The 25,442-nt window shown below is 40.7% G+C and overlaps 2 long non-coding RNA genes across 2 annotated transcripts in view; both read right to left on the bottom strand.

Annotated features, from left to right (window-relative positions):
- LOC117492177 overlaps positions 1–10,125 on the bottom strand; it is a 13,209-nt gene extending 3,084 nt beyond the window's left edge. Inside the window, exons 1-4 of the long non-coding RNA XR_004556828.1 lie at positions 9,942–10,125; positions 7,902–8,085; positions 2,935–3,160; positions 886–1,069 (exon numbers count right to left, since the gene is read on the bottom strand). This is a non-coding gene — a long non-coding RNA (uncharacterized LOC117492177). The remainder of the gene's footprint in view (positions 1–885; positions 1,070–2,934; positions 3,161–7,901; positions 8,086–9,941) is intronic.
- A 6-nt stretch (positions 10,126–10,131) lies between these two features.
- LOC117492178 lies at positions 10,132–17,160 on the bottom strand. Its single transcript, XR_004556829.1, has 3 exons — positions 16,939–17,160; positions 14,906–15,089; positions 10,132–10,168 (listed from the first exon to the last, which is right to left on the bottom strand). It is a non-coding gene; the product is annotated as an uncharacterized LOC117492178 (long non-coding RNA).
- Positions 17,161–25,442: the final 8,282 nt, after the last annotated feature.

A 25,442-nucleotide genomic window follows, 5' to 3' on the forward strand; every position in this document is an offset into this window, starting at 1 on the left:
CGGATACACGCTAGGCTAACGCGTTAGCAACGGTTAGCCGCGGCTAATTTAGCATCGATAATTTCATTAAAATACATATTTAACATCCGTATTTTCTCATGCAACTCACCAAGGGTATCATATAAGAGGCCAATGCTCTTGGGGGGAAAGTAGAAAAGTCGGTCAATCTAAGTGAAAGTTGTTAAAATAACTACAATTAAAATCTATAGAGCTAATTGCTGCTGAGTCATTATCCCAAAAGGATAAACAGCCCATCTCACTTCCTGTTAGACAGCAGACACGGGGCGGGTCTAACTTTGATTGGCTTAGCCTTGCTTTACACACCACTTTAGATGGACAGGGGATTTATCTAATCACACTCATTTAAATGTTTTCATGAAGAATTGTCTAAATCATTTTGTCCTAAATTGCATTTGTGTATCTATATTGTTTCTATTTTAGTTTCAAATAATTTATATTATTTGTGTAATGTAGTGCTAAGCATTAAAATAAAGTTGACATTTTAGTCAATGTTATTATCCAGTGTCTTAGTAACCGAGGGGTTACATGTACTTTAATTATTATTATATATTATCATTATGTCAGTGGTTCTAAAATGGTCTTACAACAGTGCCGACAATATTATCGTTTATCGCAATAACTTCCAGGAAAATGTATCGTCCAACAAAATTAATTATCGTGACAGGCCTAGGTACAATAACACAGCAATACAGATGTTTTATCTTAAATAATTGTCCCAGGTTGAGGGTCTCTGCTTAAAAATATACATATAGTCTGTCCCACGTGCACATAGGTTAATTGGGCCTATAAACAATAGTGACATGTCACAATAACATATTACCATATTTACATCAGTCATTTCACATGGAAAGTGTTTATACTTACAATAAACAATTGTCCCTCTCGCCGAAGGGCCTTCACCTCCTCATCATCATCATTTAAGGAACCTGCCGCCAGCTCTTCCACCCCGAGCAGCTGATCACCGGTAAGGAGGACGCAGCCAACAACTACGCCCCACCTACGCCAACCTCAACAGGCTGATTGGACAGATCGTCTCCTCCATCACCGCCTACAGCATACAGACATAAATAAACCAGCGACTGTATTCGCCATGACACAGACAGTCTGTGGTTTTGTACTTGTTTAACTTTTGTCCAGTTTCTGAACAGATATGAGGAGCTGTGAGCTCTGTGTGCTAACTGCTAACAGCTAACGGCTTGATGTTTTCTGGTTGAACGTCAGTGACGGCAGGCTGAGATCCTCACCGCTGATTGGCTTCCGCGAGAACGCGTCACGTGAATTTGACGCTCGAGTTGAAAAAATTTGAACTCTCGCGTTTGACGCGGCACCGTTCAATCGCCTCAATCGCGCCGCGTCCACCGCTTCATGCTCGCCGTCGGAGCGAATTCGCGTCTGTCCGCGTCTCTGACGTCCACCCCCCAATTCAAACATGTTCATACAATACTGAATACATTTGAAGCCATTTTGACGTATATTACCCATGTCAATAAGTTTCTGTTTTTGTAGTGTATTTGTCTGTTGTAGAGATTTTTCATTTATATATAAAATCTCGCCTAGGGCAACAAATTGGCTAGAACTGGCCTTGGTACTAGGCCTCAAGAGCCTTTCTTGTGCTGGCAGGACACATAGAAACAAATTGACGGGGCGCACTTCGCACGTGCACACAAAAAAAAATCCACGCGCTCCGCGCTCACATTATGCTGGGCCCACGTGCCTTAGCACCGCTGCTATGACTCCATCCTAGGGGAAACACTGCTTCTAACATAAAGATACCTTCGAGTCATATATTGAGGGACTGCTTTAATTAAATAACATGTTCATTTTTGAAACGAAAAGACGAATTGGGATAGTCCAGCCAAAACAACAGTCAATGTAACACTACAATCAGGGTTCCTGCAGGTTTCGCCAACTCAAATTTAAGACTTTTTAAGACCACTTTGAATAGAATTTAAGACCTATTTCACGGCAAGAAAGTATGAAGGAAAATTGCTATGGAAGAAGAAATACGTCCCATAATTACTTACTAAGTAAATTAATGTTCAACATAAGAACAATGACTGAACATAACAGCACAGAACTGTGTTAGACAAAAAGTGTGTGTGTGTGTGTGTGTGTGTGTGTGTGTGTGTGTGTGTGTGTGTGTGTGAGTGTGTGAGACAAGAACTATATTCAGAGCTCTGCTGCCTTGGCTACAATCTTTCATTGTTGCTGTTGTATGATTGGTGTTTAACTACGGTATTTAGGGTTGACGTCGCCCGGAGGGTCCCCCGGTGTTGTTGGCTGCACTAGCTAACGCTCCACTAACTAATGCTACATTAGCAAAACAAACGCTAATCTTTTTTGCAAAAGGTGCAGCGGGCTTCAAAAGCGTTCCCCTCCACTGGTTTCAACCAAGCACTAAATTCGATGTTTTCCAACCAAATACGGTTGAACTTACACTTCCCCATATTTATTTGTAAGTAGATTGGAAGATACATGAGTTTCTGACTGCCGCTAGCTGAAGCTTGGTTGCTAGGTTACTAGCTGGGTGTTCTCCGATAAGGGGCCGGGGGAAACAAAGTTAGTGATTACTGGTTCGATGATTTATTTCAATACAAATTGTTGGGTGGAACTGAAAGGCTATTACCGTACTGGTTACTTTGCAGCCCGGACATTTCCCCCAAAACACATTTAACGCTATCGCAACACAGAAGTACCTTTCAAATCCGATCATTTTTAAGACCTTCTAAATCATATTTAAGACCTTTCTATTTTTTTGGTCATAATTTAAGACCTTTTTATGGCCTTAAATTCAGATGATCAAATGTAAGACTTTTTAAGACTTGTTAAGACCCCGCGGGAACCCTGTACAATAGTTGAACATAACAATAGAATCACAATCAAACACTTGAGACTTGAACAACAAATACTTACCATCCTGTTCAAAGGACCCCGTGGCCTGCAGCACCTCAATGAGCTGCAGGGCCTCCTCCAGCTTCGTATTGAGGACTTTATTAACCTCCTTTTCTCTGGCGGCCTTCTGTTGGAAAACACGCCGCAGCCTCACCTGTCGCACCAGGAAGTCCAAGCAGCGCCACAAGACCCGGACGCCGTGGGAGTTGAGGTCCCTGCGCGGGAGGGCTTCATCCAGGATTGAATACTGCAAATGAAAAATAACAAATGTACATCTAAATCATAAAACAACATGAACAAGCATTTAGCTTAGTGAATCTTGGGATAATGCACATGCTGCATTTATTGCAGATACGGCACTTCAAACCCAAGTTCTGGAATGTGAGCAAAAGGTTTGAATTGTATCAATATGGCAGCCTGTCTTTGGCCCAGGTATGAATTAAGTAATTTATTAATCAATTCATTGCTGTAAGGAATAATGCAAAACACTTTTACCAGGTACAATTAGGCCTGTCGCGATAATCGATAAATTGACTTATCGTACGATAAATAAAAATGGACTCGATAACTATTCTGAGCTCGATAAATTGCCGTTTACATAGGATGTGACCAGCATTTTAGCTAGGAGCGCTGTGGCTGCCGACCAGGCGCGCTGTGAGGGACGGGGCTGACACACAGCCAGGTCAGGACACTCCGCCGTGCGCGTGCAGTGCAGCAGCCAAATTAATAATATAGCGACAAGCGGGAGACAACGTGTGACTTACTCGCGGGGAATTTAAAGCGAAATGGAATTGGTTACAAAACCTAACTACACATCTCGATTCTCCGGTGGCAGTATTTTTGGATTCAAGCCAAATCAACGAGGCGAACCTACGGACTTGAATGAGCCGGGCGGTGTGTCGCATTTGTTTAAAAAAGGTAGCAACAAAAGCAGGCAATACCACGCATTTTAAACTACACCTAAAACACAACCACCCCATTCCGTTTTCCCAGCTGGTAGCAAACACGGCAGCTGGAGATGGAGAGCCCCCACCTTCCCGACAGTTTACAATCAAAGATGCATTTGCCCGACAATGCAAACATGTTGGTGTTCCTTGCTCGAAAACTTTGAAAAACAGATTTGGATATGGCCTGTTGAGGCATCTGGGTCTTGTATGGACAGTGGACTGTACACTTGACTGTTGTTTTAAGGAGGTTTTTTTTTGCTTGTGAGACAATGTGTGCTCATATTTATATATATATATATTATATATTATATATATATATATATATATATATATATATATATATATATATATATATATATATATATATATAGATAGATAGAGAGCTCTGTTTTCCAGCCTGAGTCTATTTAATTGATTGTTTTGGTTGTGTGTGATTTAATTAATTTATTATAATTTAATTAATTTGTTTTATTTATTATATATCATTTATATATTTTAATATTATTTCACATTTCATTTGCAATGTTGAATGTTCAATAAAAAGTTATGTTTGAAAGGATGTATGGTAACACATGCACCAAATATGAATGCTGAGCACAGAATTATTTATACGAATCAGTTCGATCAACTCTCCTAATATAAATGTAGAAATTTCAGTGTGGACCAGCACATCAGAAGTCTAGGTTGCTCAGGAGAAAATGGATACTGTGCAACAAAGGTGAAAAGACACAAGCAGACGTTGTTTGGAAAAGGTACAGAAAGCTATAATATTTATTCCCTTTCTTTCAGATAAACATTTTAAAGACATATATATATTCAGTTACCTTGAATTTGAGAGTATCCTGGTTTTAATTATTGTACCTATTTATTTTATAACTATTTTGGCATCATTTAGTGTTGTTACTTCTGTTTTAATTATCCCTATTTAATATAAACTAATGGTTTTATTTAAATGTAGTAGCTAAGCTATATATTCTAATTTTGGGAACCAGGACTCTGTATTTGAAATGTTATTTCAGATTCTTAAATAAAATGAAAGAAAACTTATCACATTACTTCTATACACATATAGTTATAACATATTCAACATAGTATCACACAATCAATAATCAATCAGTTCTTGGCTCTCAACTTGTGAAGAGGAAAAGATACACAAGTTCTTGTCCTACTATCGTGGTGGGTAACTGTAATAGTTCTCTTCTTTTAGATAGGTCGATGGGTAGCTCGCCAGACTGAAATTCGCCACAGTACACCAGCAGAGATGAGGGCAGCGTTCCAGTCAAAGAATCCAGAAAATCTCCTTCACATCACACAAAAAAAGACCCGACCTGTAGGGATGGGTACCGAGCCCCGGTATTAAACGGGCCCCGGGGCTGAATTATTAAAGACCGTGGTACCGTTAAGCTCCGACGTTATCGGTCTTTTTATCGGTACTGGAGACATCTAAAAAATATGTCATGTGTATTATTGCTACACAAACATTATATTGCAGTTTTAGTGTCGCCAACTCCGTTTCTAATACGCAAAAAGACTGCAAAATGCGTCATTTTTAGTATTTTCGATCTCTCCAATCCAGACGAGAGATCTCTCTCCCCCGCCTGCTTGCGAGGGGGCGGGGCAGTTTACACACACGCAGCTGCTACATGCAGCAACACACACACACACACACACGGAGGAGATGGCGGAGAGAACGCGCTCCGAGGTGTGGTTAAACTTTACCCGTCTCGCTCGTTGCCTAAAGTGCAATAAGAGTTTAGCATGTCAGGGCGGTAACACGAGCAATTTGTCTAAACATCTTGCAAAAGTGCACCACGTTCAGACGGAGAAATGCACCGGGTTCGACTGTCTCTCTAGTAGCTCTGTAGCCCCATCCACGAGTAACGTTTCCACGTCAGGTGTTATGTATGCTAGCAGCAACACACGGAGCTAACTCAATGATTCAAACATGGGTTTATGATTAGAGGGAACTGAGTTATTTAGTTTGTTAAAGTTTCAGCCATTCTGTTCACAGTTCTGTCATCAGATTATTTAATATGATTTGTTAAAACGTTGTTGTTTCTGTTGATGTGAAATATTATGTATTTCATTTAAATAAAAAGCAATGTTAGTTTTGTTCACAATTTGTTAATTTTCATTTAATTGTTTATTGAATAGGGACAATGCACATTAATGAACACTTTAGACAAATAATGCTTCAAGTAGGGTGACCAGGTGCCAGAAAGCCACAAGTGGGACAGAGAGTATGTTTGTGTGGGACAATGTGGGACATGTAAATGTAATGTTGACGCATGAACTGTCAACGGGGGGGGTACACTGTGGACCCTCTGTCGGCCTGTCAGCGCAACTTACATAATGCCGTTTAAAACATATCATAATGGGCGGTGCCGGGCCGTCAGCGAACCGAAGCCGGCCTTTCTCCGCAGAAAAGCGTTTTGGCCAATCAAAATGAAATATGCGGGACATCGTCTCAATTTGCGGGACGCACCAAAAGTCGTGAAAATGCTTGTGCAGTCCCGCGCAAAGCGGGACATCTGGTCACCCTAGCTTCAAGTGTAAATATGCCGGATTTTAGCTTTGAGCTAATTTCCATCCGTCGTCCCTGACATACAACATATAGTTAGTTTACCTCATTTTTCTCTCCAAAAGAACCGATAAGAGTACCGTTAAAAGACCGGACCGATAAGCGGTATCGATAAAAAGTAGTAGTACCGTTAAAACCTTAACGATACCCATCCCTACCGACCTGACAACAAGGCCAAGAGTCAAATGAATGCTTATACAATGGTTTTAAATGCAAATTGAAACAGCACTTCTCTGTTTATTAATCAAATCAACAAAATACACTGCACATGTTCCTAAAATCCTATTAAACAAACTATTCTAAATACAACAATTATCAGTCAGCTTATTTAACAACATCTGTCACACATGTTATTATTTTAACAAAGTGTACTAAAACTCATTTTCGGCCAACCTATAACCAGCCACAGTTAGCTCAACTTTGCTCATATTCCACAACAATTAACAGACTAAGCTGTGGTCAATGCCCCTTCAATGTGCCACCAACTGGCGGCAAAGCAACGTGAAGACCACCGCCAAAACCACAGACAATAGAGCGGTGCAGTGACTTCACATCCCTCCGCCCCGCACACATTGAAGCAACACGGATACACGCTAGGCTAACGCGTTAGCAACGGTTAGCCGCGGCTAATTTAGCATCGATAATTTCATTAAAATACATATTAACATCCGTATTTTCTCATGCAACTCACCAAGGGTATCATATAAGAGGCAATGCTCTTGGGGGAAAGTAGAAAAGTCGGTCAATCTAAATGAAAAGTTGTTAAAATAACTACAATTAAAATCTATAGAGCTAATGCTGCTGAGTCATTATCCCAAAAGGATAAACAGCCATCTCACTTCCTGTTAGACAGCAGACACGGGGCGGGTCTAAACTTTGATTGGCTTAGCCTTGCTTTACAACCACTTTAGATGGACAGGGGATTTATCTAATCACACTCATTTAAATGTTTCATGAAGAATTGTCTAAATCATTTTGTCCTAAATTGCATATTGTGTATCTATATTGTTTCTATTTTAGTTTCAAATAATTTATATTATTTGTGTATGTAGTGCTAAGCATTAAAATAAAGTTGACATTTTAGTCAATGTTATTTCTCAGTGTCTTAGTAACCGGGGGTTACATGTACTTTAATTATTATTATATATTATCATTATGTCAGTGGTCTAAAATGGTCTTACAACAGTGCCGACAATATTATCGTTTATCGCAATAACTTCCAGGAAAATGTATCGTCCAACAAAATTAATTATCGTGACAGGCCTAGGTACAATAACACAGCAATACAGATGTTTTATCTTAAATAATTGTCCCAGGTTGAGGGTCTCTGCTTAAAATATACATATAGTCTGTCCCACGTGCACATAGGTTAAATTGGGCCTATAAACAATAGTGACATGTCACAATAACATATTACAATATTTACATCAGTCATTTCACATGGAAAGTGTTATACTTACAATAAACAATTGTCCCTCTCGCCGAAGGGCCTTCACCTCCTCATCATCATCATTTAAGGAACCTGCCGCCAGCTCTTCCACCCCGAGCAGCTGATCACCGGTAAGGAGGACGCAGCCAACAACTACGCCCCACCTACGCCAACCTCAACAGGCTGATTGGACAGATCGTCTCCTCCATCACCGCCTACAGCATACAGACATAAATAAACCAGCGACTGTATTCGCCATGACACAGACAGTCTGTGGTTTGTACTTGTTTAACTTTTGTCCAGTTTCTGAACAGATATGAGGAGCTGTGAGCTCTGTGTGCTAACTGCTAACAGCTAACGGCTGATGTTTTCTGGTTGAACGTCAGTGACGGCAGGCTGAGATCCTCACCGCTGATTGGCTTCCGCGAGAACGCGTCACGTGAATTTGACGCTCGAGTTGAAAAAATTGAACTCTCGCGTTTGACGCGGCACCGTTCAATCGCCTCAATCGCGCCGCGTCCACCGCTTCATGCTCGCCGTCGGAGCGAATTCGCGTCTGTCCGCGTCTCTGACGTCCACCCCCCAATTCAAACATGTTCATACAATACTGAATACATTTGAAGCCATTTTGACGTATATTACCCATGTCAATAAGTTTCTGTTTTTGTAGTGTATTTGTCTGTTGTAGAGATTTTTCATTTATATATAAAATCTCGCCTAGGGCAACAAATTGGCTAGAACTGGCCTTGGTACTAGGCCTCAAGAGCCTTTCTTGTGCTGGCAGACACATAGAAACAAATTGACGGGGCGCACTTCGCACGTGCACACAAAAAAAAATCCACGCGCTCCGCGCTCACATTATGCTGGGCCCACGTGCCTTAGCACCGCTGCTATGACTCCATCCTAGGGGAAACACTGCTTCTAACATAAGATACCTTCGAGTCATATATTGAGGACTGCTTTAATTAAATAACATGTTAATTTTTGAAAACGAAAAGACGATTGGGATAGTCCAGCCAAAACAACAGTCAATGTAACACTACAATCAGGGTTCCTGCAGGTTTCGCCAACTCAAATTAAGACTTTTTAAGACCACTTTGAATAGAATTTAAGACCTATTTCACGGCAAGAAAGTATGAAGGAAAATTGCTATGGAAGAAGAAATACGTCCCATAATTACTTACTAAGTAAATTAATGTTCAACATAAGAACAATGACTGAACATAACAGCACAGAACTGTGTTAGACAAAAAGTGTGTGTGTGTGGTGTGTGTGTGTGTGTGTGTGTGGTGTGGAGTGAGTGAGACAAGAACTATATTCAGAGCTCTGCTGCCTTGGCTACAATCTTTCATTGTTGCTGTTGTATGATTGGTGTTTAACTACGGTATTTAGGGTTGACGTCGCCCGGAGGTCCCCCGGTGTTGTTGCTGCACTAGCTAACGCTGCACTAACTAATGCTACATTAGCAAAACAAACGCTAATCTTTTTTGCAAAAGGATCAGCGGGCTTCAAAAGCGTTCCCCTCCACTGGTTTCAACCAAGCACTAAATTCGATGTTTTCCAACCAAATATGGTTGAACTTACACTTCCCCATATTTATTTGTAAGTAGATTGGAAGATACATGAGTTTCTGACTGCCGCTAGCTGAAGCTTGGTTGCTTGGTTGCTAGGTTACTAGCTGGGTGTTCTCCGATAAGGGGCCGGGGGAAACAAAGTTAGTGATTACTGGTTCGATGTTGATTTATTTCAATACAAATTGTTGGGTGGAACTGAAAGGCTATTACCGTACTGGTTACTTTGCAGCCCGGACATTTCCCCCAAAACACATTTAACGCTATCGCAACACAGAAGTACCTTTCAAATCCGATCATTTTTAAGACCTTCTAAATCATATTTAAGACCTTTCTTATTTTTTTGGTCATATTTAAGACCTTTTTATGGCCTTAAATTCAGATGATCAAATGTAAGACTTTTTAAGACTTGTTAAGACCCCGCGGGAACCCTGTACAATAGTTGAACATAACAATAGAATCACAATCAAACACTTGAGACTTGAACAACAAATACTTACCATCCTGTTCAAAGGACCCCGTGGCCTGCAGCACCTCAATGAGCTGCAGGGCCTCCTCCAGCTTCGTATTGAGGACTTTATTAACCTCCTTTTCTCTGGCGGCCTTCTGTTGGAAAACACGCCGCAGCCTCACCTGTCGCACCAGGAAGTCCAAGCAGCGCCACAAGACCCGGACGCCGTGGGAGTTGAGGGTCCCGGCGCGGGAGGGCTTCATCCAGGATTGAATACTGCAAATGAAAAATAACAAATGTACATCTAAATCATAAAACAACATGAACAAGCATTTAGCTTAGTGAATCTTGGGATAATGCACATGCTGCATTTATTGCAGATACGGCACTTCAAACCCAAGTTCTGGAAATGTGAGCAAAAGGTTTGAATTGTATCAATATGGCAGCCTGTCTTGGCCCAGGTATGAATTAAGTAATTTATTAATCAATTCATTGCTGTAAGGAATAATGCAAAACACTTTTACCAGGTACAATTAGGCCTGTCGCGATAATCGATAAATTGACTTATCGTACGATAAATAAAAATGGACTCGATAACTATTCTGAGCTCGATAAATTGCCGTTTACATAAGGATGTGACTAGCATTTTAGCTAGGAGCGCTGTGGCTGCCGGCCAGGCGCGCTGTGAGGGACGGGGCTGACACACAGCCAGGTCAGGACACTCCGCGTGCGCGTGCACGTGCAGCAGCCAAATTAATAATATAGCGACAAGCGGGAGACAACGTGTGACTTACTCGCGGGGAATTTAAAGCGAAATGGAATTGGTTACAAAACCTAACTACACATCTCGATTCTCCGGTGGCAGTATTTTTGGATTCAAGCCAAATCAACGAGGCGAACCTACGGACTTGAATGAGCCGGGCGGTGTGTCGCATTTGTTTAAAAAAGGTAGCAACAAAGCAGGCAATACCACGCATTTTAAACTACACCTAAAACACAACCACCCCATTCCGTTTCCCAGCTGGTAGCAAACACGGCAGCTGGAGATGGAGAGCCCCCACCTTCCCGACAGTTTACAATCAAAGATGCATTTGCCCGACAATGCAAACATGTTGGTGTTCCTTGCTCGAAAACTTTGAAAAACAGATTTGGATATGGCCTGTTGAGGCATCTGGGTCTTTGTATGGACAGTGGACTGTACACTTGACTGTTGTTTTAAGGAGGGTTTTTTTGCTTGTGAGACAATGTGTGCTCATATTTATATATATATATATTTATATTTATATATATATATATATATATATATATATATATATATTTATATATTTATATATTTATAGATAGATAGATAGAGAGCTCTGTTTTCCAGCCTGAGTCTATTTAATTGATTGTTTTGGTTGTGTGTGATTTAATTAATTTATTATAATTTAATTAATTTGTTTTATTTATTATATATCATTTATATATTTTAATATTATTTCACATTTCATTTGCAATGTTGAATGTTCAATAAAAAGTTATGTTTGAAAGGATGTATGTAACACATGCACCAAATATGAATGCTGAGCACAGAATTATTTATACGAATCAGTTTCGATCAACTCTCTCTAATATAAATGTAGAAATTTCAGTGTGGACCAGCACATCAGAAGTCTAGGTTGCTCAGGAGAAAATGGATACTGTGCAACAAAGGTGAAAAGACACAAAGCAGACGTTGTTTGGAAAAGGTACAGAAAGCTATAATATTTATTCCCTTTCTTTCAGATAAACATTTTAAAGACATATATATATTCAGTTACCTTGAATTTGAGAGTATCCTGGTTTTAATTATTTGTACCTATTTATTTTATAACTATTTGGCATCATTTAGTGTTGTTACTTCTGTTTTAATTATCCCTATTTAATATAAACTAATGGTTTTATTTAAATGTAGTAGCTAAGCTATATATTCTAATTTTGGGAACCAGGACTCTGTATTTGAAATGTTATTTCAGATTCTTAAATAAAATGAAAGAAAACTTATCACATTACTTCTATACACATATAGTTATAACATATTCAACATAGTATCACACAATCAATAATCAAATCAGTTCTTGGCTCTCAACTTGTGAAGAGGAAAAGATACACAAGTTTCTTGTCCTACTATCGTGGTGGGTAACTGTAATAGTTCTCTTCTTTTAGATAGGTCGATGGGTAGCTCGCCAGACTGAAATTCGCCACAGTACACCAGCAGAGATGAGGGCAGCGTTCCAGTCAAAGAATCCAGAAAATCTCCTTCACATCACACAAAAAAAAGACCCGACCTGTAGGGATGGGTACCGAGCCCCGGTATTAAACGGGCCCCGGGGCTGAATTATTAAAGACCGTAGGTACCGTTAAGCTCCGACGTTATCGGTCTTTTTATCGGTACTGGAGACATCTAAAAAATATGTCATGTATATTATTGCTACACAAACATTATATTGCAGTTTTAGTGTCGCCAACTCCGTTTCTAATACGCAAAAAGACTGCAAAATGCGTCATTTTTAGTATTTTCGATCTCTCCAATCCAGACGAGAGATCTCTCTCCCCCGCCTGCTTGCGAGGGGGCGGGGCAGTTTACACACACGCAGCTGCTACATGCAGCAACACACACACACACACACACGGAGGAGATGGCGGAGAGAACGCGCTCCGAGGTGTGGTTAAACTTTACCCGTCTCGCTCGTTGCCTAAAGTGCAATAAGAGTTTAGCATGTCAGGCGGTAACACGAGCAATTTGTCTAAACATCTTGCAAAAGTGCACCACGTTCAGACGGAGAAATGCACCGGGTTCGACTGTCTCTCTAGTAGCTCTGTAGCCCCATCCACGAGTAACGTTTCCACGTCAGGTGTTATGTATGCTAGCAGCAACACACGGAGCTAACTCAATGATTCAAACATGGGTTTATGATTAGAGGGAACTGAGTTATTTAGTTTGTTAAAGTTTCAGCCATTCTGTTCACAGTTCTGTCATCAGATTATTTAATATGATTTGTTAAAACGTTGTTGTTTCTGTTGATGTGAAATATTATGTATTTCATTTAAATAAAAAGCAATGTTAGTTTTGTTCACAATTTGTTAATTTTCATTTAATTGTTTATTTGAATAGGGACAATGCACATTAATGAACACTTTAGACAAATAATGCTTCAAGTAGGGTGACCAGGTGCCAGAAAGCCACAAGTGGGACAGAGAGTATGTTTGTGTGGGACAATGTGGGACATGTAAATGTAATGTTGACGCATGAACTGTCAACGGGGGGGGGTACACTGTGGACCTCTGTCGCCTGTCAGCGCAACTTACATAATGCCGTTTAAAACATATCATAATGGGCGGTGCCGGCCGTCAGCGAACCGAGCCGGCCTTTCTCCGCAGAAAAGCGTTTTGGCCAATCAAAATGAAATATGCGGGACATCGTCTCAATTTGCGGGACGCACCAAAAGTCGTGAAAATGCTGTGCAGTCCCGCGCAAAGCGGGACATCTGGTCACCCTAGCTTCAAGTGTAAATATGCCGGATTTTAGCTTTGAGCTAATTTCCATCCGTCGTCCCTGACATACAAACATATAGTTAGTTTACCTCATTTTTCTCTCCAAAAGAACCGATAAGAGTACCGTTAAAAGACCGGACCGATAAGCGGTATCGATAAAAGTAGTAGTACCGTTAAAACCTTAACGATACCCATCCCTACCGACCTGACAACAAGGCCAAGAGTCAAATGAATGCTTATACAATGGTTTAAATGCAAATTGAAACAGCACTTCTCTGTATATTAATCAAATCAACAAAATACACTGCACATGTTCCTAAAATCCTATTAAACAAACAATTCTAAATACAACAATTATCAGTCAGCTTATTTAACACATCTGTCACACATGTTATTATTTTAACAAAGTGTACTAAACTCATTTTCGGCCAACCTATAACCAGCCACAGTTAGCTCAACTTTGCTCATATTCCACAACAATTAACAGACTAAGCTGTGGTCAATGCCCCTTCAATGTGCCACAACTGGCGGCAAAGCAACGTGAAGACCACCGCCAAAACCACAGACAATAGAGCGGTGCAGTGACTTCACATCCCTCCGCCCCGCACACATTAAAGCAACACGGATACACGCTAGGCTAACGCGTTAGCAACGGTTAGCCGCGGCTAATTTAGCATCGATAATTTCATTAAAATACATATTTAACATCCGTATTTTCTCATGCAACTCACCAAGGGTATCATATAAGAGGCAATGCTCTTGGGGGAAAGTAGAAAAGTCGGTCAATCTAAATGAAAAGTTGTTAAAATAACTACAATTAAAATCTATAGAGCTAATGCTGCTGAGTCATTATCCCAAAAGGATAAACAGCCATCTCACTTCCTGTTAGACAGCAGACACGGGGCGGGTCTAAACTTTGATTGGCTTAGCCTTGCTTTACAACCACTTTAGATGGACAGGGGATTTATCTAATCACACTCATTTAAATGTTTTCATGAAGAATTGTCTAAATCATTTTGTCCTAAATTGCATATTGTGTATCTATATTGTTTCTATTTTAGTTTCAAATAATTTATATTATTTGTGTATGTAGTGCTAAGCATTAAAATAAAGTTGACATTTTAGTCAATGTTATTTCTCAGTGTCTTAGTAACCGGGGGTTACATGTACTTTAATTATTATTATATATTATCATTATGTCAGTGGTCTAAAATGGTCTTACAACAGTGCCGACAATATTATCGTTTATCGCAATAACTTCCAGGAAAATGTATCGTCCAACAAATTAATTATCGTGACAGGCCTAGGTACAATAACACAGCAATACAGATGTTTTATCTTAAATAATTGTCCCAGGTTGAGGGTCTCTGCTTAAAATATACATATAGTCTGTCCCACGTGCACATAGGTTAAATTGGGCCTATAAACAATAGTGACATGTCACAATAACATATTACAATATTTACATCAGTCATTTCACATGGAAAGTGTTATACTTACAATAAACAATTGTCCCTCTCGCCGAAGGGCCTTCACCTCCTCATCATCATCATTTAAGGAACCTGCCGCCAGCTCTTCCACCCCGAGCAGCTGATCACCGGTAAGGAGGACGCAGCCAACAACTACGCCCCACCTACGCCAACCTCAACAGGCTGATTGGACAGATCGTCTCCTCCATCACCGCCTACAGCATACAGACATAAATAAACCAGCGACTGTATTCGCCATGACACAGACAGTCTGTGGTTTGTACTTGTTTAACTTTTGTCCAGTTTCTGAACAGATATGAGGAGCTGTGAGCTCTGTGTGCTAACTGCTAACAGCTAACGGCTGATGTTTTCTGGTTGAACGTCAGTGACGGCAGGCTGAGATCCTCACCGCTGATTGGCTTCCGCGAGAACGCGTCACGTGAATTTGACGCTCGAGTTGAAAAAATTGAACTCTCGCGTTTGACGCGGCACCGTTCAATCGCCTCAATCGCGCCGCGTCCACCGCTTCATGCTCGCCGTCGGAGCGAATTCGCGTCTGTCCGCGTCTCTGACGTCCACCCCCCCAATTCAAACATGTTCATACAATACTGAATACATTTGAAGCCATTTTGACGTATATTACCCATGTCAATAAGTTTCTGTTTTTGTAGTGTATTTGTCTGTTGTAGAGATTTTTCATTTATATATAAAATCTCGCCTAGGGCAACAAATTGGCTAGAACTGGCCTTGGTACTAGGCCTCAAGAGCCTTTCTTGTGCTGGCAGACACATAGAAACAAATTGACGGGGCGCACTTCGCACGTGCACACAAAAAAAAATCCACGCGCTCCGCGCTCACATTATGCTGGGCCCACGTGCCTTAGCACCGCTGCTATGACTCCATCCTAGGGGAAACACTGCTTCTAACATAAGATACCTTCGAGTCATATATTGAGGACTGCTTTAATTAAATAACATGTTAATTTTTGAAAACGAAAAGACGATTGGGATAGTCCAGCCAAAACAACAGTCAATGTAACACTACAATCAGGGTTCCTGCAGGTTTCGCCAACTCAAATTTAAGACTTTTTAAGACCACTTTGAATAGAATTTAAGACCTATTTCACGGCAAGAAAGTATGAAGGAAAATTGCTATGGAAGAAGAAATACGTCCCATAATTACTTACTAAGTAAATTAATGTTCAACATAAGAACAATGACTGAACATAACAGCACAGAACTGTGTTAGACAAAAAGTGTGTGTGTGTGTGTGTGTGTGTGTGTGTGTGAGTGAGTGAGACAAGAACTATATTCAGAGCTCTGCTGCCTTGGCTACAATCTTTCATTGTTGCTGTTGTATGATTGGTGTTTAACTACGGTATTTAGGGTTGACGTCGCCCGGAGGTCCCCCGGTGTTGTTGCTGCACTAGCTAACGCTCCACTAACTAATGCTACATTAGCAAAACAAACGCTAATCTTTTTTGCAAAAGGTGCAGCGGGCTTCAAAAGCGTTCCCCTCCACTGGTTTCAACCAAGCACTAAATTCGATGTTTTCCAACCAAATACGGTTGAACTTACACTTCCCCATATTTATTTGTAAGTAGATTGGAAGATACATGAGTTTCTGACTGCCGCTAGCTGAAGCTTGGTTGCTTGGTTGCTAGGTTACTAGCTGGGTGTTCTCCGATAAGGGGCCGGGGGAAACAAAGTTAGTGATTACTGGTTCGATGTTGATTTATTTCAATACAAATTGTTGGGTGGAACTGAAAGGCTATTACCGTACTGGTTACTTTGCAGCCCGGACATTTCCCCCAAAACACATTTAACGCTATCGCAACACAGAAGTACCTTTCAAATCCGATCATTTTTAAGACCTTCTAAATCATATTTAAGACCTTTCTTATTTTTTTGGTCATATTTAAGACCTTTTTATGGCCTTAAATTCAGATGATCAAATGTAAGACTTTTTAAGACTTGTTAAGACCCCGCGGGAACCCTGTACAATAGTTGAACATAACAATAGAATCACAATCAAACACTTGAGACTTGAACAACAAATACTTACCATCCTGTTCAAAGGACCCCGTGGCCTGCAGCACCTCAATGAGCTGCAAGGCCTCCTCCAGCTTCGTATTGAGGACTTTATTAACCTCCTTTTCTCTGGCGGCCTTCTGTTGGAAAACACGCCGCAGCCTCACCTGTCGCACCAGGAAGTCCAAGCAGCGCCACAAGACCCGGACGCCGTGGGAGTTGAGGTCCCGGCGCGGGAGGGCTTCATCCAGGATTGAATACTGCAAATGAAAAATAACAAATGTACATCTAAATCATAAAACAACATGAACAAGCATTTAGCTTAGTGAATCTTGGGATAATGCACATGCTGCATTTATTGCAGATACGGCACTTCAAACCCAAGTTCTGGAAATGTGAGCAAAAGGTTTGAATTGTATCAATATGGCAGCCTGTCTTGGCCCAGGTATGAATTAAGTAATTTATTAATCAATTCATTGCTGTAAGGAATAATGCAAAACACTTTTACCAGGTACAATTAGGCCTGTCGCGATAATCGATAAATTGACTTATCGTACGATAAATAAAATGGACTCGATAACTATTCTGAGCTCGATAAATTGCCGTTTACATAAGGATGTGACCAGCATTTTAGCTAGGAGCGCTGTGGCTGCCGACCAGGCGCGCTGTGAGGGACGGGGCTGACACACAGCCAGGTCAGGACACTCCGCGTGCGCGTGCACGTGCAGCAGCCAAATTAATAATATAGCGACAAGCGGGAGACAACGTGTGACTTACTCGCGGGGAATTTAAAGCGAAATGGAATTGGTTACAAAACCTAACTACACATCTCGATTCTCCGGTGGCAGTATTTTTGGATTCAAGCCAAATCAACGAGGCGAACCTACGGACTTGAATGAGCCGGGCGGTGTGTCGCATTTGTTTAAAAAAAGGTAGCAACAAAAGCAGGCAATACCACGCATTTTAAACTACACCTAAAACACAACCACCCCATTCCGTTTTCCCAGCTGGTAGCAAACACGGCAGCTGGAGATGGAGAGCCCCCACCTTCCCGACAGTTTACAATCAAAGATGCATTTGCCCGACAATGCAAACATGTTGGTGTTCCTTGCTCGAAAACTTTGAAAAACAGATTTGGATATGGCCTGTTGAGGCATCTGGGTCTTTGTATGGACAGTGGACTGTACACTTGACTGTTGTTTTAAGGAGGTTTTTTTTGCTTGTGAGACAATGTGTGCTCATATTTATATTTATTTATTTATATATATATATATATATATATATATATATATATATATATATATATATATATATATATATATATATATATATATAATATATATATATATATATATATATATATATATATATATATATATATATATAATATATATATATAGATAGATAGAGAGCTCTGTTTTCCAGCCTGAGTCTATTTAATTGAATTGTTTTTGGTTGTGTGTGATTTAATTAATTTATTATAATTTAATTAATTTGTTTTATTTATTATATATCATTTATATATTTTAATATTATTTCACATTTCATTTGCAATGTTGAATGTTCAATAAAAAGTTATGTTTGAAAGGATGTATGTAACACATGCACCAAATATGAATGCTGAGCACAGAATTATTTATACGAATCAGTTTCGATCAAACCTCTCTAATATAAATGTAGAAATTTCAGTGTGGACCAGCACATCAGAAGTCTAGGTTGCTCAGGAGAAAATGGATACTGTGCAACAAAGGTGAAAAGACACAAAGCAGACGTTGTTTGGAAAAGGTACAGAAAGCTATAATATTTATTCCCTTTCTTTCAGATAAACATTTTAAAGACATATATATATTCAGTTACCTTGAATTTGAGAGTATCCTGGTTTTAATTATTTGTACCTATTTATTTTATAACTATTTTGGCATCATTTAGTGTTGTTACTTCTGTTTTAATTATCCCTATTTAATATAAACTAATGGTTTTATTTAAATGTAGTAGCTAAGCTATATATTCTAATTTTGGGAACCAGGACTCTGTATTTGAAATGTTATTTCAGATTCTTAAATAAAATGAAAGAAAACTTATCACATTACTTCTATACACATATAGTTATAACATATTCAACATAGTATCACACAATCAATAATCAAATCAGTTCTTGGCTCTCAACTTGTGAAGAGGAAAAGATACACAAGTTCTTGTCCTACTATCGTGGTGGGTAACTGTAATAGTTCTCTTCTTTTAGATAGGTCGATGGGTAGCTCGCCAGACTGAAATTCGCCACAGTACACCAGCAGAGATGAGGGCAGCGTTCCAGTCAAAGAATCCAGAAAATCTCCTTCACATCACACAAAAAAAAGACCCGACCTGTAGGGATGGGTACCGAGCCCCGGTATTAAACGGGCCCCGGGGCTGAATTATTAAAGACCGTGGTACCGTTAAGCTCCGACGTTATCTGTCTTTTTATCGGTACTGGAGACATCTAAAAAATATGTCATGTGTATTATTGCTACACAAACATTATATTGCAGTTTTAGTGTCGCCAACTCCGTTTCTAATACGCAAAAAGACTGCAAAATGCGTCATTTTTAGTATTTTCGATCTCTCCAATCCAGACGAGAGATCTCTCTCCCCCGCCTGCTTGCGAGGGGGCGGGGCAGTTTACACACACGCAGCTGCTACATGCAGCAACACACACACACACACACGGAGGAGATGGCGGAGAGAACGCGCTCCGAGGTGTGGTTAAACTTTACCCGTCTCGCTCGTTGCCTAAAGTGCAATAAGAGTTTAGCATGTCAGGGCGGTAACACGAGCAATTTGTCTAAACATCTTGCAAAAGTGCACCACGTTCAGACGGAGAAATGCACCGGGTTCGACTGTCTCTCTAGTAGCTCTGTAGCCCCATCCACGAGTAACGTTTCCACGTCAGGTGTTATGTATGCTAGCAGCAACACACGGAGCTAACTCAATGATTCAAACATGGGTTAATGATTAGAGGGAACTGAGTTATTTAGTTTGTTAAAGTTTCAGCCATTCTGTTCACAGTTCTGTCATCAGATTATTTAATATGATTTGTTAAAACGTTGTTGTTTCTGTTGATGTGAAATATTATGTATTTCATTTAAATAAAAAGCAATGTTAGTTTTGTTCACAATTTGTTAATTTTCATTTAATTGTTTATTTGAATAGGGACAATGCACATTAATGAACACTTTAGACAAATAATGCTTCAAGTAGGGTGACCAGGTGCCAGAAAGCCACAAGTGGGACAGAGAGTATGTTTGTGTGGGACAATGTGGGACATGTAAATGTAATGTTGACGCATGAACTGTCAACGGGCGGGGTACACTGTGGACCTCTGTCGCCTGTCAGCGCAACTTACATAATGCCGTTTAAAACATATCATAATGGGCGGTGCCGGCCGTCAGCGAACCGAGCCGGCCTTTCTCCGCAGAAAAGCGTTTTGGCCAATCAAAATGAAATATGCGGGACATCGTCTCAATTTGCGGGACGCACCAAAAGTCGTGAAAATGCTGTGCAGTCCCGCGCAAAGCGGGACATCTGGTCACCCTAGCTTCAAGTGTAAATATGCCGGATTTTAGCTTTGAGCTAATTTCCATCCGTCGTCCCTGACATACAACATATAGTTAGTTTACCTCATTTTTCTCTCCAAAAGAACCGATAAGAGTACCGTTAAAAGACCGGACCGATAAGCGGTATCGATAAAAGTAGTAGTACCGTTAAAACCTTAACGATACCCATCCCTACCGACCTGACAACAAGGCCAAGAGTCAAATGAATGCTTATACAATGGTTTAAATGCAAATTGAAACAGCACTTCGCTGTATATTAATCAAATCAACAAAATACACTGCACATGTTCCTAAAATCCTATTAAACAAACAATTCTAAATACAACAATTATCAGTCAGCTTATTTAACACATCTGTCACACATGTTATTATTTTAACAAAGTGTACTAAACTCATTTTCGGCCAACCTATAACCAGCCACAGTTAGCTCAACTTTGCTCATATTCCACAACAATTAACAGACTAAGCTGTGGTCAATGCCCCTTCAATGTGCCACAACTGGCGGCAAAGCAACGTGAAGACCACCGCCAAAACCACAGACAATAGAGCGGTGCAGTGACTTCACATCCCTCCGCCCCGCACACATTAAAGCAACACGGATACACGCTAGGCTAACGCGTTAGCAACGGTTAGCCGCGGCTAATTTAGCATCGATAATTTCATTAAAATACATATTTAACATCCGTATTTTCTCATGCAACTCACCAAGGGTATCATATAAGAGGCAATGCTCTTGGGGGAAAGTAGAAAAGTCGGTCAATCTAAGTGAAAAGTTGTTAAAATAACTACAATTAAAATCTATAGAGCTAATGCTAACATAACAGCACAGAACTGTGTTAGACAACAAGTGTGTGTGTGTGTGTGTGTGTGTGTGTGTGTGTGTGTGTGTGTGTGTGTGTGTGTGTGTGTGTGTGTGTGTGTGTGTGTGTGTGTGTGTGTGTGTGTGTGTGTGTGTGTGTGTGTGTGTGTGTGTGTGTGTGTGTGTGACAAGAGCTATATTCAGAGCTCTGCTGCCTTGGCTACAATCTTTCATTGTTGCTGTTGTATGATTGGTGTTTAACTACGGTATTTAGGGTTGACGTCGCCCGGAGGTCCCCCGGTGTTGTTGCTGCACTAGCTAACGCTGCACTAACTAACGGTACATTAGCAAAACAAACGCTAATCTTTTTTGCAAAAGGTGCAGCGGGCTTCAAAAGCGTTCCCCTCCACTGGTTTCAACCAAGCACTAAATTCGATGTTTTCCAACCAAATACGGTTGAACTTACACTTCCCCATATTTATTTGTAAGTAGATTGGAAGATACATGAGTTTCTGACTGCCGCTAGCTGAAGCTTGGTTGCTAGGTTACTAGCTGGGTGTTCTCCGATAAGGGGCCGGGGGAAACAAAGTTAGTGATCACTGGTTCGATGTTGATTTATTTCAATACAAATTGTTGGGTGGAACTGAAAGGCTATTACCGTACTGGTTACTTTGCAGCCCGGACATTTCCCCCAAAACACATTTAACGCTATCGCAACACAGAAGTACCTTTCAAATCCGATCATTTTTAAGACCTTTCTTATTTTTTTGGTCATATTTAAGACCTTTTTATGGCCTTAAATTCAGATGATCAAATGTAAGACTTTTTAAGACTTGTTAAGACCCCGCGGGAACCCTGTACAATAGTTGAACATAACAATAGAATCACAATCAAACACTTGAGACTTGAACTACAAATACTTACCATCCTGTTCAAAGGACCCCGTGGCCTGCAGCACCTCAATGAGCTGCAGGGCCTCCTCCAGCTTCGTATTGAGGACTTTATTAACCTCCTTTTCTCTGGCGGCCTTCTGTTGGAAAACACGCCGCAGCCTCACCTGTCGCACCAGGAAGTCCAAGCAGCGCCACAAGACCCGGACGCCGTGGGAGTTGAGGTCCCGGCGCGGGAGGGCTTCATCCAGGGTTGAATACTGCAAATGAAAAATAACAAATGTACATCAAAATCATAAAACAACATGAACAAGCATTTAGCTTAGTGAATCTTGGGATAATGCACATGCTGCATTTATTGCAGATACGGCACTTCAAACCCAAGTTCTGGAACAGCAGCTGTCGGTGGCTGACATCACCAACGCCTGTTTCGAGCCGGCCAACCAGTTGGTGAAATGCGACCCCCGCCACGGCAAGTACATGGCCTGCTGCCTCCTCTACGGGGTGATGTGGTGCCCAAAGATGTCAACTCTGCCATCGCCACCATCAAAACCAAGCACACCATCCAGTTTGTGGACTGGTGTCCCACTGGCTTCAAGGTGGGCATCAACTACCAGCCCCCCACCGTGGTTCCTGGAGGAGACCTGGCCAAGGTGCAGAGGGCCGTGTGCATGCTGAGCAACACCACCGCCATCGCAGAGGCCTGGGCTCGCCTGGACCACAAGTTCGACCTGATGTACGCCAAGAGGGCCTTCGTCCACTGGTACGTTGGAGAGGGGATGGAGGAGGGAGAGTTCTCTGAGGCCAGAGAGGATATGGCCGCCCTGGAGAAGGATTGCTTGCTTGGGGAATCCATTTTCTGTGCAAAAACATAATACATTTAATAACACATAAAGTACACAATACATTTACACTTCAACTTAATCAATACAGATGCAAACTCATCAGGTATGAAAAAGGTGACAAGGATCCGAGCCCCCCGACCCCACGGAATATCGGCTTTAAAATGAGGAATAACAGATGATTTTAGCAGTCAGAACAACTAAAGCAGCAGTGGTAATAAAAACAGAAACGCCAAAGAGTCACATCTAATAGAAATATATTTAAGCATTTATTTTAATTGTGTAGCAGTCAGTTTATCATTTTGGCAGCACTGTTGAGCATTTTGAAAATATATTTTCATGCCTCTGTGCAAGGCTTAGTCTTTCTATCTTTATAGCCACTGGTGTAAAGTAACTTCAGTAAGTTCATAAACTCAAGTACTATACTTGGGTACAATTTTGAGATACTTGTACTTTATTTAAGTATTTCAATGTTTTGCTACTTTGTTGTTCTTCTCCTCTACAGTTCAGAGGTAAATGGTGTACTTTGACTCCACTACATGTATTTAATACCTTTAGTTACTTTACAGATGTGGATGAATGATGTGAAATATAATCAAGTGTTAAATCAGACTTTAGTTCCACCTGGAGTAAATTCACAAGCTACTCTGTAGTATACAAAGTCATTCAAACTAGCTGCAACTTTACCAGCTTTGATAACACTTTCATGATCAATCATTATAAAACATATCATATACAATTATTAGGGATGCTCCGATCGCCAATTTTGGAGCCGATCGCCGGAATCAGTATCGGCCGATACCGCTCTCTTTTCCTCTCTCCCCCTCTCTCTTTCTCCTGACAGCCCGTCAGTATCTCCTGCAGCTCACTGATCCAGTAATAAGCGACCCGACAGTGAAGAATAAATATATTTATAACTAGTTTAGCTTGTTCCAGAGGTAGATAAAATAGCTAAGTGTGTTAGGTCTAACTCTTAATGTGTGTTCTGCTCCGCTCACCGGTCCGTCACAGCGGGTGGAGCTGCAGGATTTCTGCTTCACACACACGTTGCATACCGCTATTTTATTGTCATTTTCGGACACTTAAAATACTGCCAGACTAGTGAAGCCATTTTGGCGAGCTTGTTTTGCCGCGCACAGAGAAAAGTGTCATGTATTTTACATGCAACGTTAGCCTAATCTAAAATGCTCTACGGCGTACCTTTCGTGTGGTGTGTCGCTCGTCAGCGCAGACTCTCGCATCGTTATTGTTGCACACTTTGCAGGAGGCTACTCTTGGGCTTCGCTTGACCCTCGTCTTAGCCATGGCTTGTATTTGTCTTCTGCTAGCCAACGCTCGTTGAAACGGCAACCTCCTGGCATACTGTCATCTATCACTCTCATCAGAATGCCCAGGGGCCTCATTTATAAAGGGATATACGCTCAAAAAATGGCGTACGCCAGTTTCTACGCAATGTTTGCGATTGATAAAATACTAACTTGACGGGAAAATGTGCTGTCCTCCACGCAAACTCTAACCCATGCGTACGCACTAAGCACACAAACGGGAGAGACGAGAAACTGCGACACCGTTGGCAGAAGGAAGAATGGAGAGAAATATGTGGAAATAATATTTTATAAATAAAATGTTACCTCTCATTTATCAAATATGAAGAATTACTTTTCAAACATTGATTAAAGCCAATCTTTAAATGATTAAACAAACGCCTGTTTGAGACTCCTCAGTGCACACAAAAACATAACTTGGAGAAATAAATAAATACGGATATGCTATTTAAAACCACCTCGAATATGTTGTGTTAATGTTATGAAATGTTTTCTCATAAATGATGCGGTAAGCAGGAGGACAGAATTACGTCTAAACTGACGCCGTTTTGCATTTCTATAGGTTGTAGATACGAGCATGGTTTTATATACTATCACGTTTAATCGTGTTTTATGCCGTTTGCCAAGACTTGATAAGTCGCTCGTAAAACACAGGAGGTATGGAAACTAAGAACACCATATGTGGTAAATTGTACAGCTAATATAACACAACACATTAGTTGTATTTCCTTTAACAGGTGGATTATGGATATATAGTTGCTGATCGACAGCTGGAACACGAAACCACCAAATACAACAAAAATAATTCAGATCCAGTCGTCATGACTCCACTCCGGAGGGATTCCCGATCATTTCTTACAGTTTCTCATCAAGGGGGTGTCTCCTGTCCCCGGGACAAACACACTGCCTGAGGAAGGTTATGTGTATTTTTTTTGTCATTAACTTTTTTCGGACCACTTATTTATTTATTTTGGTGACGATCCGACCTCCATGCTGCTACTCTGGTTCAAACTGCATCCACCAAACAATATGATTTATCTCGACCTCCCCACAATAACCAAAATCTGACACGGTGTGAGATGTCTTTTT

Source organism: Trematomus bernacchii, unplaced genomic scaffold, assembly GCF_902827165.1.
Source record: "Trematomus bernacchii unplaced genomic scaffold, fTreBer1.1, whole genome shotgun sequence".
Taxonomy (NCBI): domain Eukaryota; kingdom Metazoa; phylum Chordata; class Actinopteri; order Perciformes; family Nototheniidae; genus Trematomus; species Trematomus bernacchii.